Source organism: Catharus ustulatus, chromosome 5, assembly GCF_009819885.2.
Source record: "Catharus ustulatus isolate bCatUst1 chromosome 5, bCatUst1.pri.v2, whole genome shotgun sequence".
In the NCBI taxonomy this organism is placed as follows: domain Eukaryota; kingdom Metazoa; phylum Chordata; class Aves; order Passeriformes; family Turdidae; genus Catharus; species Catharus ustulatus.
The window spans coordinates 167,896-190,089 of record NC_046225.1 but is presented as its reverse complement, the minus strand read 5'-3'; the positions used below and the strand labels follow the sequence as shown (position 1 = coordinate 190,089).

Here is a 22,194-nt window from a genome sequence, read left to right as displayed (position 1 = left end):
GAGTAGCACACAGAGGTTGCTGGATGCTTGAAGGAGGCTGTAATTGAAATTCAGATGTTTGGGAAAATAACAAACCCATGAAAAACCTTTTAGGAATTAATGGAAATTACCCAGAGTGAGGCACCACATTTGCCTTACAAATACAGGCTCTAAGCAAGCGCGAGGACACGGGCGACACATTCCGACACTCCCAGGCCTTCTGTGAGCATAATTCACAAATTCTGGCAAGCTGCAGTGAGCAAACCCAAACCCATCAGGCAGATCCTGCCCCCAGATCTCCCTCGAGCCAGGTCCTCACACAGTGAGCACAGATAGATGTGACTGTTAGTTAGCAGAGCTGCTGCTGATCTGAAACTGCATTTCATTAGCAATAACCCCAGCTCTGCATCTACAGACTCTGTACTTAGGATCTGTAAATTGCTGTGCACAGGAGGAAAAGGGGTTTCTTGTGATGCCATATCCATAAAGGAGTCCAGGTGAATCCTGACAGCTTTCAGTGTAGCAGAACGAAACATCCAACAGCAAAATCTCAAACCTTTTTCATTCACTTGGAGCGCATTTAAATGCCTAAACTCCCACAGGGTCATGGCATGCTGGAGTAGGGTGTGCTGCCTTAAAGCAGTTCTCTGGCACAGCAGCGATTCCTTCCCTTTGGTCACGGGCATCTGTCAAGGATGGTGCCATGTGAACAGTGCTGGCTTTGGAGCAGGCAGCACTGCTTGTGCTCTGCATCCTTATTTCTGCTTTAAGAGATGCACTGCTGGAGGGAAGTTACTGCTTTCTGCTCAAACCTGGGAGATTATGAAATTGCCAAGTGAAATTTGGGCTGGGTTTCATATTTCTGTCATTCATTTAGTTTGATCTCCACTTTTTCTGGGTATCAAGGAGGGTGATGGCACACAGTTATCTGTCGTGACACAAGTGGGTCTTGGCTGGCACGAGAGGGGCAGTGTTCTCATCAAGGGGTTTTCAAGGGGTTCAGTGCTGGTTCTGTCTGCTGTTTAAGAAATATAAAACCGGTGAAAAGGTGGGGACAGGTACTGTAGGAACTTCTGGCTGCCACCATCTGTATTATAAACGTAGAAGAGATGCAGAGAGATAAATCATGAGAATCCTTTAGGCTGGAAAAGCTCTTACGATCACCCGGTGCAACCATTCCTTCATCACTGTGAAGGCCACCACCATGTCCCCAACTGCCATATTCACATGGCTTTTCTGCCAGGGTGAGTGGTTTCAGGCAGAGCAGGGAGAGAGGAGAATCTTAAACAAACACTGCCCTTTCTGGTTCTCCACTCATCTCCCACATCTCTGCACCCTGCTTCTTTATTCCATGGCTCATGGAGAAGGGAGGAGAGAAGGAAGTTGTGTTGTCAGGCAGACTCCTGCCCATGTCACTGGCAGGGAAAGCACTCTGAGCTGGGGAATCTCAGAGCCCTAAGAAACAGCAGCTCTCCAAACACCATCAGCATCAGACGGTAACATGTAATAACAAATACTGTGTCAGTTTAAGTGGCAACTTCAGCCATTTGCATTCTAGATGGGCAAACTGAGGCAGGCACAATAAAAGGCTGATGTTCACTTGTCAGGGGTTTATCACTTCAGATCAATATGAGCTGCAGGTTTGCATTACTAGAAACTCAGTGATGTGAGCAGCAGCACCGTCTCCTGCAAACTGGTGTGGAGAGAAAGCTGCGGACTCACTAAGTCCTTCCTCGAAAGGCATCCAAAACCTTCCATGCAGTGATATCTGTGTCAGCACTGAGACCAGCTCTTAGGAACAGAGTATTAAATTCTCCTTCTGATTAATCTGACCTTTACAGAAAGAACTGTTTACTTAAGTAGAAGTGCTGTTTATTAAACATTAGTGTCACCATTCTGCTTTTGGACTTGCCAATTAAAACATGCGTGTTCCATGTAACCAGTCCCACCAATGCATTCCCATCGTGGTGGCATTGCCAGGATACCCTGGTGTGGGGAGTTCCTGATACACTCGTGTCCCTGAGCTCAATTAAACCATCAATCCAACCAATTTGAGTTCTGACGTACCATGCCTTGTAAATCACTGGCTCATAAACCTTAACAATACCAACATGTAGTCAGTACGAAATTGCACTAAATTAGTGGTTTAGCACTAGAGTAATTAAAAAATGAGTTACGCATGCATTCTGTGATCTTTGTAGGGAATATCAGATCTATCTCTGTGCACCAGATCCAACAGGAAAAACCTCACCCTTCATGCTTACAGATGCCCCAGAGGTACTGCGAGGGAAGAGTGTGGCAGGTCTTTAACAGCAACGAAAAAGAGGAAAGAGATCTGTGGCAAGGGGGTTTACCTATGAAGGAATTCTTTTCTGTTACATCCAAGCAATTTCTTTAGTTGTTGAATTTCTTAGAGACTCTAAGTTACAGGGCAAGGTGGAAATTCTCCCAGGGGATGGGAGCTCAGGGAGTGGGTGCTCACACCAAAGCCCAGGTTAGAGCCTCACCTGGCAACACCCAAACCAAGGCACCAGGAGGGACCTGCAGGATCAGCTCTCCCCCTCGTGTCCCTCTCCAAGCTTGTAAGGCTCTGTGGGCAGTGCTGGGGGAGGAGTGATCCCTTTGGGGCACTATCCGCCCTGGGCCTGGAGCCTGGCCACTGACTGGCGAGCCAAGTGTGACGAGCACTTTGGGGTGTCTGTGTGTGTGAGCAGGCACATGCTGCTGCCCCCGCCATCCCTGCAGAATTCTCAGCTCTGGCAGGGGCAGGAGAATACAGTGAGGGGTCCTCTGGAACCCTTCCAATGTTCATCAGGAATTCAGAAAGGGCACGTGAAGCAGGCCGGATCTGGGAGGGGACATGACCACACTGAGCCTCCAAGCTGAGCTGCTCTGCCTGGTCTCAGGTGCTTGTCCTTGAGTGTTTCCTTTAGCATGATGAGTAGTTGTATCCATGGGAAGAATTTCCTTGGATGACGCTGCTGATGTGCTCAGGCTCAGGACTAAGAACAACTGCTTTTCACAGAAGAGCATTTGGCAGTGCTGTTCTGCCAGACAGTCGTTTCTCCTTGTGATATCTAATGTCCTAAAAGCTTGACTTCTCCTGCCCTTGGAGGCCTGAGATCCCCACCACCCGTGGCTGAGACTCGTGTGGTCCTGCCTCGGCTGCAGTGTCCCATGAAGAGCCCATGCCCTTTTGGGATTTGGCACTGATCCTACACTCCATGATCGGTGCCTGCAGAGCCATAAGGAAGGAGAGGGCTTCAGAATAATGTCCTTGCCAAGACATGTACTGAACACTGTCATTTCTGCTGCCCCATCCTCACAGCACTACCAGAGCACCTTCCATCCCCGTGAGCGCAGCCTGTGTCCCCAGGAAGTGATCTGCTCCCAACAGCTCTGCAGGGCAGCTTGCCCGGGCTGCTGCTGCAGTCTGGGTCAGCAGGCAAGAAAACCTGCTTTATCTCATTCTGTTTCTTCTCGCATGCACCCTGTGGCCCAGTCTGCGCTCTGCCTCTCTCTAAGGATCAAAGTCAAGGGCAGTGGATTCTTCCCTTGAGCCGTGCACTAACAGACAAGACTGTGTTCACCTTTTCCTCTTTGCAAATGCATAGGAACAGGCCATTTCCTGCTTTCCACACCTTTTCAGAATCGTTACCTCCCCATCTGCTGCTCACTGGGATAATGAATGTGCTCTGGACCTGCGCACTCATGTGCAATGGTGACAATAAAAGGGAATTCTGAGGGAGTAAAGCTGGGAGGGATTCAAACTGGGCATTGAGGCACTCTGCATTCAACCCATCCCTCCTTCCCTGGCAGTGGGCCTGGGATGTATTTCAGTTGCAACGCTCACTCACCCCATAAATACCTGCTGACAAGTGTACAGCTGAAGGGACCTTTCGATTTTCTTTTAAGATCACTCTTTACTGTGGAGAAAGGGATTGCTAACCCACCCCATCCTATGCAGCTCTGAACAGCCCTCAGGGACTGGATGCTGGCATCTCTCTCCCACTTATTCTAATCATACCCCACAACGTGGTAATCCCTCACCCCAGACCCCTGGGAAGCTCAGGGCATTGGTGGGCATTTGGTTTCCCATGCTGCTGACACCAAGCCCAGGACTGTGCTGCTGGGCTATGATCGCTCAACCCTTCTCTCTGCCCAGGTGTGCTGCCGCCAGCACATTTGATGTCAGGGAAATCCACTGGTTGTTCTCCCTCTCACCTGCAGCAGAGCCCCCACACTGCCATTGTGCAGGTGAGAACCCCTGAGCCGTGGTGTGTGAGTAGGGCTTTAACTGGAGAGCTGCCTCACAGCATGACCTGCTGTTACACAACTCATCAGCAGTAATTCCTTAGAGGAGTGCTCCTGAGCTGGTGTTACTGCTGCAGGCACCAGGATCCTTCCTGGGGCTGCTTGAGGCAGCTTTTCCCCAGAATTCCTGAATTGCTGGCTGAAACACTTGTGACAGAGCTGAGGTGAGCTCTGAGCTCTGGGAGCACTGCAGGGTGGGCTCAGAGGCCTGCTAAAGTAACAACAACGTCATGAAAAGAAACAAAACTACAACTAAATGGTGTTATTTGGGCCCTACCAAGAATTTGTTTTTTCACTTTAACGAATTTTAGAGCACAGGCCAACAAACCAAGCCTGACAGGGAGAAGTTCCAAAGCGGCAGTTTAAAGATGCTGGGTTGGAAGATTTTATTTTTCAGTGCCTGTGATTTGAACGTGTGTTTGGAGTATGTACTGAGGAGGGCAGGGCATGTTTATGTGTGAAATGCTGCTGTTGGCACATGGGGTGCCTCATACCCACTTGGTACTCACTGCAAGGATGGAACTGCGCACAGCTGCTGCTGCCCTGGGAGGCAAGGGTGTCTTTGGTGTGCTGGCAGCTTTGAGGAGGTGCTGTTAGAGCAGCTCTTTACGCATGAGCAGCACTCTTGGGAACTGGGCATATGGACAGGTGAGCACAGTTGCTCCATCCTGGGAGTGTTTGTCACCTGGGGTGTATCCCCGTGGGAGCCGTGTGCTCTGCAGCTCCCTGTGTTCTGTGGCACCCAGCGAGAACCACCTGCTCTCCACCTGTGTCCCGGTGCCCTGCACCCTGTCGAGGACAAGGTGGAGTGGAGGTGGCACAAGAGCAGGCGCTGGGCTGGCATGAGCGCTGCCTCTCCTGCCCTGATGGGTTTGGGGAGTGAGAAAAGGGAGGGATTTCTTTCCTTTGCCAAGTTTTCCATGATTGCTGTATTCAGCAGTTCTCCAAATAACTCCTGCCTTGACTGAGAGTGGTTGTGACAAGCTGACTGTCCTGTGAGCCGGCCTTCCAGGGCTGGGAGGAGGGAGTGCTGAGCCGGCTTCTGGGCCTTGGGGGAGATAAAACTGGCTGCATTTGTAGCATCTGCTTCAAAAGGAGGTTGTGGCAAATATTTTATTCAGCAGAGCTGGAGGTCTCCTGTCTCTAGAGGGCAGGAGTTTGTTGTTTTCCTCATGCAAGGCAAGCATTGCTTATGCAAAAGGAAAGGATGTGGAAATGGCCTAGAGAGCCCCTGTTTTTACAGCACGGATCCTTTGGAGCAAGGGCCCCAGCTCACTTTCCCTGACCCTTGGCAGTGAGCCTCCCTCACTCCAGCACTGCTGCCTCCCTGGAAGTGCCCCCCTGGCCTGGCAAGCTGTGACCCTTTCCTGAAGGACATGATCTCGGCTCCATTGCAGGCACCTGTCAATGGAGGGCTCCTCTCCTCTCCTCTCCTCTCCTCTCCTCTCCTTCAGCTCTCCTTCTCCTTGGAAGGCAGAGCGAGGCCGTGGCAGTGCCAGAGGGAAGGTGCTCCGTGTCCTGGCGCCGGCCCAGCACACCTTGCCCAGTGCAGACACTCACCCGGCTCGGGCACGTGCTACCAAAACCAGGACACCAGGACACGGATCCTGCCAGCTCCACAGTGACGTGAGTGTGTCCCTGGGACAGCTCCCTCTCCTCCCACGGGACACTGACGTTGGATTGTGATTCATGCTTCAGGTGAAGCTCTGAGTGCCACACTGCAGCCCTGCAGCGTGTGGGGAAGGACAGGGGAGAGGTTTTCTCCGAGACATGTCTCAGTTCTTTGAGCTCTTCCCAGATCTTCTGGGATGAATCCCTGCTGTGAATGGGGATCCCATTTATGTTTTGGAGGGGTCTCTAGACAGACTGACACCAGGCCTGATCTCTAGTGGCAGTTTCCTCATGTCAGCATCCTAAACAACTTCCTGAGTTTGGTACATCTTTTTAGGAAGAAAAGAAAGATAATCCGCTACTGTAGAGGCTTCAAGTCTCATAGAATCAAGAATCAGCCTGGTGAAACCATACATTAGCAAATCCTAGTGCTTTGGGGCCTTTTTTACTTATGAGGACAAAGAATATCAGAAATACGGAGTTCTTAGGAATGGCACCTCTAAAACACAAGTTAAACACTCCCATTATTCTTCCATCCTCCCCTTTGTGCAGCCACTGTGAGAAGAAGGTATTTTGTCCTTCTCTGAAATCAGGCATAGCAACAGATATACCAGAACTGCCAGAAGACCTGTTCTCCTCAAACTCCACTTGTCATCTATCCTGACCTCAACTTAGGCCTAAAATCCCTTTCCTTTAGGAATACTTTCCAGTGTCCTTTACCTGATCAACTCTCTAACCTGGGCCTTTCTGAAGAGAGACTCTCCTCTTCAGATGGCTCAGAGATTTGTGACACAGGTGCTCTACCGCTTTAGGTCAGGTCATCCAGGTGTTCTGAGCCCCTAACAGAGCAGTGGCATTTGGATCCTGGCCCATGGGTTATACAGCATCTGACTGGCATGTGGCAATGGCTTGTAAGGAGAGAAGGCAGCCGAGTTCTGTGGTACTTAGGACATTATGAGAATCATTTTAGGCTAGTTATCATACAATTACTATGACCAAAAAATCCACTTCAGAAATTTTGTGGGAAGATACCACTCTGTTTGAAGCAATAGGTGGGGACTCTTAAGAGGATGACAAGCAAGGCTGAAGGAGGAGGGTGCAGCTCCCTGGAGTTGTACACACTTGGCTGGGGCTGGCTCTGGCTCTGGCTCTGGCTCTGGCTCTGCTGAAGGAAAGGGAGAGCCCGGCAGGACCCTCGTTCTGCACACACACTGCACGTGGCAGCCCTGTAGATGCCACTGTGACCCAGCTGTGCCAGCCCTACAGCTCCTCAGTGCTGCTGATAACAAGCACTGGGCCAGGAGGGACATGGGGTGCCAGGCTGCTCCCCACCCCTCAGCCATGTCAGCTTCCCTGGCACCACAAGAGAAAACTCTTCTTCTTGCAGACAAACCCCCCAGAACATTGTTAGGCTTTGGTTGGAATGCCAAAGGGATTAGTAATTCATACTTTCCGGATATTTGGGCATCCCACTCCCTAGCAGCATTCTCTGATTTCACACTGCCAAGGCATTTGCTACAATTCCCCTGCAGGTGCCAGTGTCACTAAGTTACCAGCTCTGTAAATTTTTAGGCTCCGCTTCTGCTCCTGTGTGCCTTGTTGAAAATGAGGAATAGGTCCTTTAAAGGCAGCTATGTAAGGCTCGTGGCACTGGGATGTGAGGGATCTCTGGTCTGTCAGGGACTCCTGCATGGCCCCCCAAGCTGGCCTGTCACACACAGTGCTGGGAGCCCCCAGCATGGTGCACTGGGATGTCCTCTCTTCCTGCCTTGGGAATGGGGCCTGGGGGTGGAGGCTGCATTCCCTGAGATGTTTTTTCCTCAGTAGAAGTCACTGCTACAGATGTGTCTATGGAGATGCCCCAGTTCTCCAGCAGTCAGGACATTGGTCCTATGGAAACATGGTCAGGCTGAGCTTATTACTCCCTTCCCTGTGCATTTTTCCTAAATGTCCATTATCACTGACTACTGGAAAAAGGGATTTGGTGGGGTGTTTATGTGCTCCAAGTGCTGAGGAGGGGCAGAGTATTTATGCCATTTACTCCGTTGCTACCAGACCCTGTCCAGATCCCCTGACTCTCAACCTCTCTGTACCTTTTCCTCTCAGAAGCTCTCCCATGGGAATCAGAGTTCGTTCTGGTTTTCAGTTCCCACCTTTGCCTTTTTCCATTTTTTCCTTTGCTCAGTTTAATTTTTATAATGAGGGCTTTGGAGGGGCTTTCTTACACATAAACCCAGGGATGGTGGCATTAAGTGCATTTGCTAAATTAATAAAGAAATCTGTGCGTTTGCTGTAGGGTTCTGTTGTTGATTTGGGAACACTGAGCTCTTGCAAATCTCAGCTTTCACCTTGCCAATCCCCGTATCCCTCTAAGTGCACTGCAGCTCCTTGGAACCTGTTGGGGGTTGGTGCTGGCATCCCTTCACTAGATCACATTTATGCATTAGTGCCATCTGTGCCTGCTGCACCTTCTGTGAGCCAGCCCGGCCAAGTGACTGGCAGTTATCTGGGACTGCATACAAAAGGAGAGAGGAGAGAAAGGGGGGAAGGAGGATGGTCACTAAGGATGGCACCTGACACTTCCTGTGTGCTGGTGGGTCTGGGAGCACAGACCTGCTCTGGGGTCCTTCCCTGCCACTGCTGAGTCCTTTCTCTCTAAATAAGAGAGAAGACCTGTCTCATGGCATTCAAACCAGTTCTCCCTGTGTTCTGGAGGACTGGGGACACTTTGGGGACAATGCTGGGCTTTGCACTGCGCCGTGTGTCTGGCCCGAGCGGTGCCATGGTTCTGTGAGCACGGGGGGTGGGGGGCAGGCGGGAGTGCAGGGGTGGCTGTGCTGGTTTATCCCTCTGCCTTCTGTTCCAGGGAGCTGAACTGCTCCCAGCACCCAGGTCCATGTGGATAGAGTCTGGGCACTTCAAGATCATCAACTCCCAGCTGAAAGTTTGGATTGATCTGTCCTACAAACAGAAATACAAATGGAAGCGTTCTCACACTGAACGTAACTGTGCTAAGAATCTAGAAGTTAATTGTCTGGCTTAGAAATTAATTAAATCACTGCAGTGTTCAGTCTGTCCAGAAAAATAATGCGCCTTACCCAGCCTAACTTAGATCAGGGAGGGAGCACACGAGCTCCTGGCAGGGGTGCTGAGTAGTCTCCTGAGCTGAGCACCCTTCCTGCCAAGGCTGGGGAGTCACACCTTCCTCTCAAAGCAGGACTCACCTGTGTGTATGCCTGCACTCTGCCCAGAGTGGGGAAACTCTTCCTTCTCATAACTGAGTTCATTAGTATTTACATATAATAAGTACATCTTTCTGATTTTTTTGAGTGACCAGTTTCACACTGTGGTGTCTTTTCCACTTAGAATACAATACTTGGAATTCAAGATTTGCTTTTTCATTCCTTCCATATGTTCTGTGTTAAACATATGCTATACTTTATATTTAAAAACTAGCAGCAGACTGAAAAAAAATTGCCCACACCACACCACAGAAATATGTTTGCTTCATTATCCAAAGCTTCTGGGTTGCTGTAGTATTTTACCAGGCAGGGGGAAGCACCCTTGAGGGCAGTTTCAGAATGGAAGATAACTCAGAGGAGCTGTGGAGAGAGGGAGCATCTGGTTCTCACTAAAGCATGGATAAGGCTGGCCAGAGCTTAGAGCTGTACACAGCCTGGTTGAGGTGGTGATGGAGTTGTCAGCTTTGAAATTAAGGAAATAAGTTCCTCCACCTAACTCAGGAATTGGCCTTGGGTATTCAAAAGCTGCACGGATGCAAAAGGAAAAGGAGCAACGTGTGCCAGGTGTGTAGGTCCCTGCCCAGCGCCCTTCCCCTCTGGGCTGGGCTGACCCAGATTTACTCCCGGGCATGGAAGTGCAGACGGCTTGGCTCAGGGGGCACACACCTGGGCACAGCACAGGGCCAGGCCAGCATGGCTATCCATCCAGCAGCGCTGCAACACCAAGGAACACACTGTGCACTGGTTCATATCTGCCTGGCCTGGAAGGCTGGCCGGGGCTGGGGGATGGCACTGCCAGGGACAGTGTGCTGGGGGCGCTCCCAGAGCTGGGGCAAGCCTGGGGGCTGCTCCCGAGCCCAGCCTGAGTCCTAGCTGTGCTGGCCGACCAGGAAGGGCACAGTCAGATCTCCCCGAAGGAGCTGTGCACCCTGCAGAGGACCCTGATCCAGCTGGCAGCTCTGTGGGCACAGCACAACCCTCCCAGTGACACTGGGAGCCTTGCTCTGAGCTGCCTTCTGCCCGAGGAGACGCTTGGGAATGCCACCAGGAGGAGGACACTAGAGTTCTAAGGGATTTGACAAAAATTCGAATTATCCCACCTAGAGAGATTCAGGCTGCCTGAGGGATCGGATTGGTTTGATTGGACAAAGGAAAGGAACAGCCCCCATAAAAATTCCTATGTGAGAGCTGGGAAATGGCTGGGAACGGTTACCTGGAGGTAAGGTGTAGGAATGCTGTGGTTAATGGTGAATTTGGGAAAGGTGGCAGGTTTGGCAGTGCGGTTCCAGAACCGAATTCAGCGTGGTTGCCATGGCAGTGCTGTGTTTGTTGTACACAGAACTGAGCTGTGGCAGTCCTGCGCCTGCTCCCCCGGCTTTGGGGCTTTTCCAGGGCTCTTGCACTCACAGTCTGGGAGGCAGGAGGCAATGCCCCGGCATCCTCCCCCAGGTAGGGATATTTGAAACTTTAGGAAATCACTGGTAATTTAGACCTTGTCTCTGGAATTACCTGGTAAATGACCACAGCAGCACTCAGAACTAAAAAGCAATGAGGTGTGCACAATTGCCTTCCGAAGCTGCAGCCACACATGGACCAAAGCCTGAATTTAATTGTAACACGGGTAGATCAGTGCCTTTTCTACATCCTTTCCCTGATGAGCATGTCAGCTCTTTGGAAATGAAAGCACAACAGAACTAAAGCCTGCACTGGCAAATTAGAAACTTCTAAATAAAAATTCTCTGGCAAAAATGAAACATAGGTTCAATTATTGTAATTAGTTGCATATTTCAAATTATATTTTCAAACAGGTGTAGTTAAATGAATAAAAATAGCTTTGTGAACTGTCCTCCAATGGCTTACATGCATTTAACTGCAGTTAATAAAGAGCTGATTGAAGCTAAATTATTTCTAAAATTTTTAAATGACCCACGCATGTTGTAAGAGGCCTTGTACCAGCTGTAATAAAATTTAATCCAGCTGGTCTGTCCTTTGCCCATGCAAGGCCTTAGTGGCATAAATGGCCCTTTTAAGGCCACTTTGCTTGTGTAAAACCCCCTGGTTCTAATTGTACCTTTGCCTGAACTGGAGGAGGTTTCAGAGCCTGTGAATTACATCTGCCAAACAAGTACACAAATTCAAGCCCTTTTTTTCCTGGACTGATCCTGGGGCTCAGTTCACGTTGGAAGGTGCACAAAATCCAGCAGTGTCATGTAACACTCCATTAGAACGTGTGAAATGTAAAGATACAGGAAATACAGTTAGGAAATACACTTGTAAAATCTAGCCAAACAATCAGGGAAAAAAATTGAAACTTCAACAAACCAAAATCCAGCAAACCGAATGCCAGCAGGAGCAGCTGGAATGCTGTCGGTCTCTGCACTGAATCCAGTCTGATTCCAGAGCAAAGTCTTCCTAAAGTCCAGTCTGTTCCTGCAGTGCTGCAGCCCCGCTACCACATTATAAATTAATGCCAGAGATGCCAAAAGGCCCCTTAAGTAGAAAATGTCAACATGCAAATGTTGAGCAAGAGATGCACAGGAGCACTGAGAGCCTCCAGGTGCCCCTGGGACAGTTCCTGCCCCATGAAGCCCTGGGAAAGCCTGAGCCCCCAGCCCTGCCACAGCAGCTTTGCTGCTGGAAGCACATGTCCCTGCTCACCGGGGAACTGCTGGAATGGCCACTTCCTGCCACAGGGCAGTGGGCCAGTGTGTGGAAAAACCATCTTCCACCCTGTAAAGGAGCACACAAACTCAGCCAGGGCCTCCCCACAAAGAGACAGCCTGTGCCTGTGCAAAGCTGCAGCCTTAGGAGAGGCTGGCTGGGGAGAAAGGAAAGGATAACACGGAAAGAGGAGCACGTGAAAATCCCTTTGCTGCTACAAGTGAGGGATTCCCACTTCACTGATGGCAGCATGTGCTGAGTTAGGAGAGCTTAGAACAAACCTCTCATTTGCTCAAGGCACAGGCATGTGTGATCTGTGGATGGTTTTCTGTAGGTGGGACACGATCAGGACAGACAAGCCACATTCTCCATGAAGCGTTCCAAGGCCTGTGCACGTGACACTTGGGGACCTGGGTCAGAGGTGGCCTTGGCAGTGCTGGGGAAGCGGCCAGACTTGATGATCTCAGAGGGTTTTCAATGTGACTGCACCAAAACCTCACTGCTGTAATGGGTCATTTCCTGGTGTCTTACTGAAGTGAGGACTGTAGAAGGTAGGCATGTAATGACACCAGGCAACACTCAAGGAAAGTATTTCTGTGGAAAACTGGGGTTTCCTGTACCACAGCAGTGGCTGTGCTGTGTTACCTGTCCAGCCCTGTGGTGCCTCTTTGGGAGGACATGCTCACCACGGCTGCATTAATACTACAACACAAGAGAAAAAGTGTTGCTGCTCTTTATCTTTTTCTTTCTCTTTCCCCCACACAAGTGATTTGGCTGTTCCTAATTAAAATGAAGAAAAAGTCGCATAAGCTTAATTAAGATTTTAATTCAGTTAGAGCCTATAGGAATAAATCACTGCAGACTTGGTAGTGACATTCAGAAAATACAGTGTCTGTTCCTCCTCTGTCACAGAGATGGTAACAAATGATGGGAAATCCTGAGGAGACAGGGATGCAAGAGCTTACAAGTGCAGGTGTGTCTCTAAGCCAGGTAATAACCCTGTGTTTGCACCTACCCTGGATCAAAGTGCAGTGAAACTGGCTTTCCCAAATACAGCTACAATTCCTGACCTGGGTGCTGGATGTTTTAGTGGGATTTTGAGACATGGACCCATTCTTTGTAAGCATTGGAGAGAAACTGAAAAAAAATGTGAAACAGTGCATTTTTCCTAAGCAAAATTATGGCTTTCCTTAGGATTAAGTAGTAGTGGTGAACACAGGAATGAAACACAAACAACCTCTCAGCTATGGCCTGACCATGGCAAGTGGGGTGAAAATGGACAGAACTGAGGCCCAGGCAGCCTCTCTCCTCCTGAATCCATACTGGATTCAGAAATCCTGCTTTTACTGTCCTCACAGAATAAACCTAATGAAGATCCCCTGACACAGAACAAGTTCCTTTGAGCAGCACCTCAGACTGTATAAAGTACACGCATTTTAAAACTAAAAACTGCAGTAATTTTAGCAGTTCTATGATTTTATAATGTAGGACTGTATCTTCACTTCTTGGCTAGTAAATTCTCTCCAACCAGTCTTATTGTCAGACTTTTAGTACAAGCTTTCAATTCCAAATGAGGAATTCCTTCAAATTCCTTCCAAGAAATTACCAGGAGAAGGGACTGAAGGTTTTACAAGACTAAGAATAAAGAAAATGCATCATAGGATGTTGAACAGGCACAGGACAAGTGGACTTCATTTTTCTTAACTGGCAACTGGGCTCCTCTGTCAGCTGCTAAGGTTTCAAGTCCAGATTGAAAATCTTTGGCACAGGTGAACAGAACTGAAGCCAACGGTGGCACCTCACCTGTGCACGGAACAACAGAGGCTAAAGCTGCTCCCCCACTGCCCGGCCTGAACAGTGGCTGAACAATCTGGCTCCCCAAGGATCCTGGCAGTGACAACACCCCCAGATCAGACATCTTCTTACAGAAAATGCTGTCCGTGAGCAGAGAACAGCAGTTACTTTAAACTGTATGTTCCTTTGGAATCAGCCTCGCTGCAGTTTCAGTCACACACTCGTACACTGTCATCTCAATCACGGATGCCACTTGGCTGGGTATTCCCCTCTTTGCCTTGTTGAAAGGAACAAAAAGAAACTGCAGCAGAAAGAGACAGAAACAATACAGCCATGCTGGGACCTGTCCCCTCTCCTTCCCTGCTGGATGAGGGTCACACACCCATGCTGTGGCCTGTCCCCTCGATCACTGTCACCCCTGTGAGGATAAGGAGGAGTGCCCCAAGCGCGGGCTGTGCCCAGGCAGACTCAGCTCTGAGTGCCCTGAACACCTCTGCCCCTCCAGGACACTTCCCAGAGGGGCCAGCTCCTAAGGCCACAGGGCCACTGTAGCAAAGTGTGCAATTGCATTTTCACCATAATTAGGTGCCTAATTGTGCGCCTGGGCCTGGCTGCTGTATTTGCACGTGCACTTAATGATGATTTATCAAGGAGCACTCTGGCTACACCTCGCTCTCCAGCTTGGCAGAGGCAGCCACAGGGCAGAGGTGAGCCTGAGTGCTTGCTTCTCCCCAGCCTTTATTTTAAACTGAATGCCTGTTTCTCTTGGGGTTTTTAAACCATTGGTGCAAAGGGAGAACTCCAACTCCCAGTGCCACTGGGAGACAAGCACACTCTCCACTAACAGCTGGGAAAAAGAGAAATTGCAGGGAAAAGGCAAGGGCCAGGTTAATAAATGAAATTTCCATGTTAGGCATCCAAACAGTGCTGATGTTGAACTTGCCCAGTGTTGTGCTGTCAGGCAATAACAACCTGTACCAGCCAAGGCCAAAAGGGATCTTCTTTGAAGACAGATAAATTCTCAGTGTCCTCTCTCAGGATTGTCCAGCTGCCTTTTAACTCAGAACTACCTGAAGTCTGACACTGGAGTTCTCAGGGCCAGCTCAGCTGCGCAGCCACGCAGTTGGACACTTAATAGACACAGCACTGTGAAAATGTCTATTATTTCCCTTCAGTGAAACACTTTTTAACTACAGCATCCAATCACTCTTTATGGCGTATGATGTCAAAAACACTTACTGCACAAGCAGAGATCTGTGTTTCTTTTGCCACAGACAATAAATCTTTAGTGTCTTCTCTTGCCACGCATCACTCCACTTGCTCTCAGGAGGCACCATACGGCTCTCTCTCCCTCTGCCTCTTCTAGCAAGGTCACTTTCCAGTGATGAAACAACTTTTCCAGAAGGTGTAGTGTTCAATAATTAATACCAACTGATAATAGCTTCCCAAAGCAGCGCTTTAAAGCTCTAATGCTCATCACAGACTTGCAGTGGGAAGAACCCTTAAAATAGATCTGAGTAGCACATCTGAAAATACCAGCCTTAGGAAGCTGGGGTGTGTGTGACCAAAGTCACACCGTGGAAACAGACCTGTAGCCCTGGTGCCAGAGGAAGCACAAGCCTTCCTGTCGCAGCAGGCAGCACGGCTGTACTGCAGCTGTGACCAGCTCAGGTCACCCTGGCGTGCCTGCTCTGCTGTCCTCTCCCGAGCAGGCGCATTTCCTGCTGCTCCTGCAGGTGGGGTCTGCGTGAGTCACAGGCGGGGGACAGACCCTAACCCCAGAGCACCATCTCCCGCTCCCTGCTCCCAGCCATCTCCTTAGCACCAAACTGGCCTTTCCAGACCAGCTCCAGTGACAGCAGCCTTTGACAAAAGCGCAGCAAAGGCTGTTCCTGAGCATGCACTGCACAAACCAGGGGAACAGTAGTTTCAGTATTTCTCCTGGCTGACAGGTGGTGCCATGTGTCTAGGGCACGTGGCTCAGCCCGAACGCAGTGCGTGAAGCAGTTATTCACAAAACTGCTCTTCAGAGCCATCTCAAGAACAAAGCCTTCGTGCCACAACTTTATACCTAAGCAGTGCAGTCCTTGATAAATGCAGGTGGGTTTGTATAGCTCATTCTAGGCTGGCATAAGGTCTGACTTGACTTTTGTCTGCATATGAGGGGAAATCTCTACCCTTTAAGCTCTGCAACAAATAAGAACATATTGATGGGAGAAAACCTGGTTTATGTTGCTCTTCTTCCACACCAAATGCCCTTGTCACTGATTTTACCGTTTAACTCTCCCATCTCCATCCCCTAGAAATGCACTTTGAACCCCCTTACCTGGATCAGTGACCCTCTGCTCCCAGCTGGTACTCAGCTCACCAGGGCCATCTCTTCCCCCTCCTGCCCATGGGTTTGTTTCATTACTTGGGGTTCACATCACCTCTGCACATGTGCCTCAGTTCCCCTTGTCCCTCCGGAGAGCTCTGCTGCTCTGCCCAGAGGACACACTGCGTTTAGGGATGTATGGCTGTGCCCCAGTGGGAAGGCACGTCCTCCCTCCTGCAGGGGGACACAGCACACAGCATTACTCCTGACTTCTTTGAGCCAAACCCTAGTATTACTCTCCTTTCTCTAAGCAGAGCATTTATGGGTTTGTAAATCAGGACACACTGACATCAAACATGCCCTGAGAGTGCCTCGGAGCATTCACAGAGTGCCAGCTGGGCATGTGGCTGGCTTGGAAGGAAAGGGCCTTAATTACAATCAGCATAGGAAAAATTTGAAGGAAAGAGGAAGAGAGTTCTTTCAAAGAATTGCCACAGTTCTAATGCACAGATTCCTAGGTACAATGGAAAAGTTATATCCATTATATTCTCCTAATCCTTCCAACACCTTTCCTTTTTGTTGTAAATGTTGTTACCAGAGGGCAGAACCTTACTGTGCTGCCCTAATCATGGAGCTGATTGGCCCCATGACCTGTAAGCACCTGCTGAGGCACGGCGGTGTCACCAGAGGGGACCCGTGGCTGTCCCAGCGTGGGAGGGGCATTCCCAGCATTGCCAGCATTGCCTGGCCACTTCAGTGGGGAGCCTTTGCCTAGAGATGCTGTGTTAGTAAAGGCAGAACAGCAAATGGCCTGTGAGTGGTTGTAGCTGGGCTGTGGGAGATACTCCGGTTCAAGACAGGCACCCACAGCTCCCAGGGGGCAGGCAGAGCTGGAGCCAGGCAGTGAGGCAGCCCTGGAACAGGGGCTGCCCTCAGACATCCTCTCTGTCTCCTGGGTGAGTGGGGGGGGGCCCAGTGGCACTACTCAGAGTTTCTGGGGGATTCCCTAACTCAGGGGGGCTTGGCTGGGCTGGGGACATCCTTCCCAGAATGGAGTGACATCCTCAGAGCCCTTGGGGTGCTGCTCTAAATGTTCAACTCTAAATAATCAATTTTCTTTTGGATCAAAATATGCTTATTCTGCTCCTCATTTTACAGCCTTTCCAGATTTTAGCAGGCTCTCTGTTTTACTATAATGTAAAGTAAAATGTTATCCATCTACTTGAGTACAGAAAGATACAGAACATGCTACAAGCTCCTGTGTGCTTTGCACCTTCACCTCTGCTCAGACAGGCACAGTTTGCATCTGGAAAGGGAACTTTCACTCTAGTAAAGAATTTCTCTTGTTTCACTGCAAAAAGGTGATAATGAGCTCCAGGAAAATCTGCTTCTTTCTGATTGGATCAAACTGCTTTACACGGCCTGCTGGACTAAGTACTAAAGACAGGGCAAGGCTGTGGGGAACACTGCAGGCAGAAACGTATCTGAGAAACAAGCATTACCTAAGGAAAGAGCGGTACTGAGCCACAGAGCACCCAGAAAGCTGCAGCAGGGAGGTGCTGTCACCCCATCCCCAAGGTTGTGTTCACAGAAAGATGTGTCACACATCCTGAGGCTGCAGGCCAGGGACACTGCTCCTCTTCCTTGGCACCTTCCAGCACAGCTTGGAACTGGCAGGAGCTGAGCCCACCTGAACTGCAGTGGTTGATCTCATGGAGCTCTAGAAGTTACAGAATTCTTTTTGGAGTGGCTGGGAGGGGACAGAGCCGTGTGCACCCACAAACCCTCTGTGCCAGGGAGCAGCAGCAGTAACCACGGCTGCAAATAGCTTTCACTTCCTTGGCGCTGCTGTTTAAATTGCAGCAGACTGTGACACAGCCAGCCCACAGTCAGTGGTCAGGAAATGCTCTGCCTGGGGAGCACCTGGCCAGTTTAAAATGCAAACGGCTGAAGTGTTATGGGGGTTCTGTTAAAGTTTTATGGATCTGTAGTTCAGAATGGACTTAAACATGCAAAAACAAATTTCAGAACAAAAGTAATTTTGAATTATGGGAATACAGTAATAAGATTGGAGGCAGTAAATATATAATTTTGGATCACTTTCCTTCTCTCCCTCCCCACTGTCTGCCTTTCCCATGCAGCAGTCACATCCAGCAACATGTGTGCTGTAGTTCTTCCCAACTTTTGAAGAGCTGTAGGGGAAAACAGCTTCCTCCCCCCACCTTCATATGGACAATGTTGTGCACGACAGGATTAATACGTGCAACTGCTTGCAGGTTTAGAGTCCCAGGTGAGGCAGGGCCTGGGTGGGCATATCTGGGCATCCTCTGAATTCCAGCAGCTGCAGTTTACCACAGGTTTGTAACAACTCTCCCTGGGTGAGTGAACAAGCTCGGGCTGCCACAGCTACTGCAGATGACACCACACCTGCCAGGTGAAACACAAACTCACTTTCTAAAAACAGCTTTTCCAAGGTGTTTTCACATGCCTTTGCTGTTGGTTAGAGGAGCAGAGCCCAGTGAGTGACAGGGAAACCAGCCTAGTTCTGTTCACCTCATTCTGTCACTGCCTCCTATCTCAGAGCCTCTCTGGCTCCAGTCACTTATTTCCAGGATCACCTGACTGTTACAGCGAGTATTTGTGCTGATCTCCAAGACGGCAGTGGAACCACAGCCTGGTCTGTGGGAGAACACTGGGGCCTCTCACTTCAATCTGCCAAACCAAGAATGCCATTTGAACACTAATCTAGATAAATGGCACATAAAATTGATCTGGATTAATATGCATATCAATATAAACAGAGCTATGTGAGTTCATCGTGTGGGTATGTAACCTTCGTGCAAGGTATTTCTTCATTTCCATCCCCTTTTTCTGAAGAGTGTGTGAACACAAACACTTCCTCAGCGCTCCGCGTGCGTTACCCGTGCGAGCAGCTCCCATACAGCGATGTATGTATGTGTAAATTGTGTGAATGTAAATATAGATAGGCCATATGTCCCCAAAGTCCCAAAAGAGCATCTGATGTTGATATGTAGACAGTGTGTTAAGGACCTTCCTAATTAATAAGCCAGATTAAAAACCTCTTGGCAATCAATTAAGATTAATGACAGAAGTCATTCTGTCTCCCCCTCCACCCGTGTCTCAGGCTGTGAAAACCCTGGGTCGGGAAACTTTAATCCTGTTATCTGCTGCCTCCTTCATCTGCAAAGCCTGGAGATTAGCTCAGCGGCCATCCTGAGTCCCGGCCAGCCGCTCGGACAGCTGCCCTGCGCCACCAGCTCACAGGGGAGGAACAGTCTGGGCAGGGAAGCAGGCCTGGTGCTTCACTCTGCTGCAGCTCACTCCACGAGAAAGGTGTCGTGAGGATGAGGCAAACAAAAGTGTTTGCTGTTCGGGAATCGTGCACAGTGAAACACTCGCTGATTCCCAGCCCCTTCCCTGCCCATGGAGAGGTTTCCTTTGCCTTTCCTTGGTGACTGCCCTGCCCATGTGCTGGCAGGGGTGCTGTGGGACAGCTGGGCACATCCATGCTGGCCCTGCACTGGCGTTCCTTTCTCCATGGTCACCATCCCGTGCCGCATGGCCTTGGAACTGCCAGGCAGGTTGGTTTCCTCCTGCTCTCTCATTCCCTAGCAATGCTCACAGAGGGATGAGCCCTGAAGGCTCATTTAAGAGAGCAGCAGACTCATCTGCACCAAGGGAGGCAGTGCCAAGAACTGCCTCCTACGTAGTTGGGAAAACATCCCTGTTTCTCCTGACACCAGCACAACATCCTCTCTTCAGCAAGATGATCCCTCCCGCTTCCACTGAGTGCCAGCAAATCTGACTGCCAGGAGAGCTGCTCTGGTTGGGGTGGGCACCTGCCAGGCAGCCAGGCAGACCCTCCTGAAAGCAGCTCGGCTTACAGGGCGAGCCCCTGACTCCAGTGACCAGGAGCTTCCTTTTGGAGGGAGCACTGCTATCCACATCTTACACGTGCAGAACGTCGTACTTTTGTATTATGCACACATGCTGAGAAGTAGCAGTTTAAACAGATGTTTGTGTTAACTCTGCAGCCATTATTAGAGAAGACCTTTAAAGGAGGTAAATGCTAGGCTTAAAATCGCAAACAACTACAAGTGTCTTCCTTTTTAAAAGGTTGGTTTGTACATGGAAGTAAAAGCATTCTACAGTTCTCTCTCTGTTTCTTCTAGAGTGAAGTACACTTCCTTTTCTTTTACCACTGACTCCTGTTTCCATCCTGACAGGGCAAAATCTTCACTACAAGTGCCATGGGCTATATGTGGACTTTAAGACATTAGTGTGCCTAAATGCACACAGGGTCAGAGCCTCAGCCACCATCACATTGCAGCAAGCTCAGACAAAGAGTCCAAACCACTGAGGATCACCTCTTGCTGCTAAACAAACACAAGCATTTAGAGGAAAAACCTGGCGCTGTGCCCCTGCACCAGGCTGTGCTCCTGGGCAGCCCCAGACTCCTGGGAAAAGAAGTTCAGTGCAGACCCTCAGACACTAAACAGGTTCATTCAAGTAGCCCAGACTGCTCCAGCTCAGTTTTCTTTGCCCCTTTAATAAAAAAAAAAAAGGAAGGAAGTCTAGCTAGGAGCACAGACACAGGGTAATGCATCATTTATAAATTACCTTGTTAGCGCAGCAAACGCCACATGGCTCTGCAGCCGAAATCTCCTGCTGCGGACTTGCTCTGTTTGATGGGAGCCCTTCAAAAGCGCTCGTGGCTTAATGGAGGCTGTTTGTGGGGCCCTGGATCCATACCTGCTGTCCCTGTCCCTCACTGGGAGCCCGACGCAGCTGCCGCGGCGTGCAGCTGTCTCTGAAGTGGCTGCGTGTCCTCGGCCCCCAGCACAGCCAGCCCGCCTTGCATCTCTGCATTTGTGCCTGAGGCGAGCCGGGGAGCAGCTGTGTCCAAGCCGCGCTACCTTTAGTGTGGCAGCCCCCGGGCCCCCCGTGGCCCGGCCTGCCCCGTGGCCCGCACAGCTGTGCCCGCAGCCTGCTCCGTGTGCCCACACCTGGGCACTGCCCGCCTGCGGCAGCCGCGGCTCCCGGGGCTCCAGCCCTGCCGGCAGCCTCCCGGTGCCGCCTCGCCGCGGCACAGCCGGGACAGCGCAGGGATGCGCCAGCGCTCGCCCTGCTTTCATACTTCGTGCCTCAATTCCAGCTGCCTGATCAAGGACTCCAGTTCAGCAGGGAATTCTTCCACGAATGGAACTGATGCGTTCTTAAACAGCAACAGAAAGACGATGAAACAGAACAACTCCAAGGCTGTGTGTGAGTGCGTGTCTGTGTGTCTGTGTGTGTTTTTACTGACACACATGCACTGACACACACCAGGGCCCACCATGGCATCTCCATCCAGTGTATCAGGAACAAGGAAGAAGACGCCATTTTTTCACCGAGACAGCAAACACTGCACAGACAGAAATGGCACTCTGCAGTGACACAGGTCACATCTGACCCACCGTTCCTTTAGGCACAAATATCACTTCTCTTCCTTTGAGCCACCACTCTGTTTTTCACAAGCCGAGGTGCTGGCCAGAGAAGGCAGGTATCTGACTGCAGGATGGCTCCACAAAGCCTGCCCCAGGGCAATCCTTACAGGAATTCCCTGCCTTTATCCCCAAAACAGGGCCTGACTGACACTTTTTTAGCCTTTAAGGCACCACATCTATGTTCCTGTGTACAATGAATTTACCTGTTAAACTGCATTGTGCCATATATTTGTAGATTTGCTGTTGCTATTGCTGCTCCATGTCACATGCATCATTCATGCAAATGGTGACTAACCTGCCGAGGTAACAATGCTAACAGTTGTATCCAGCTGTGCTCTCCACCTGCAGCAGGGCACTTGGCCATTCTGCTGCTTCCAACACTTATCTTACCTTAGTCTCACCTCTTCGTCCTTTTAAACAGCACCAAACTTCATCCCAGGAATATAATCAAAATTCCCATCACCTCCTGTTCTACCATGTGTAACTCCCTCCCCTTAAGCCCTCTCATCCTTTTATGTGGCATTCATGTTTTGTGGTGCACACTATTTAAAGGAAAGAATTTGCTCCCCTGGCTCTTCCCAAGTGCCACAGACAGGAAGCAGAGTGGGCCCAGGAGATAAATGCTGACATTCAAAGTGATACTTTCCTGAGGAGCAGCAATCAAAAATACTTGATCTGGTTTCACTATCACAGGTGCAGACAGCAGCTCTGTGTCCTCATCAGAGCAGCATTTGGGGGAGAGGCCCCTTTTTCAGTGGCCACAGATGTTCCA

General features: G+C 50.0%; 1 protein-coding gene across 2 annotated transcripts in view; it reads right to left on the bottom strand.

Annotated features, from left to right (window-relative positions):
• ANTXR2 (ANTXR cell adhesion molecule 2) overlaps window positions 1-22,194 on the bottom strand; it is a 74,027-nt gene that overhangs the window by 1,868 nt on the left and 49,965 nt on the right. The window lies entirely within an intron of this gene.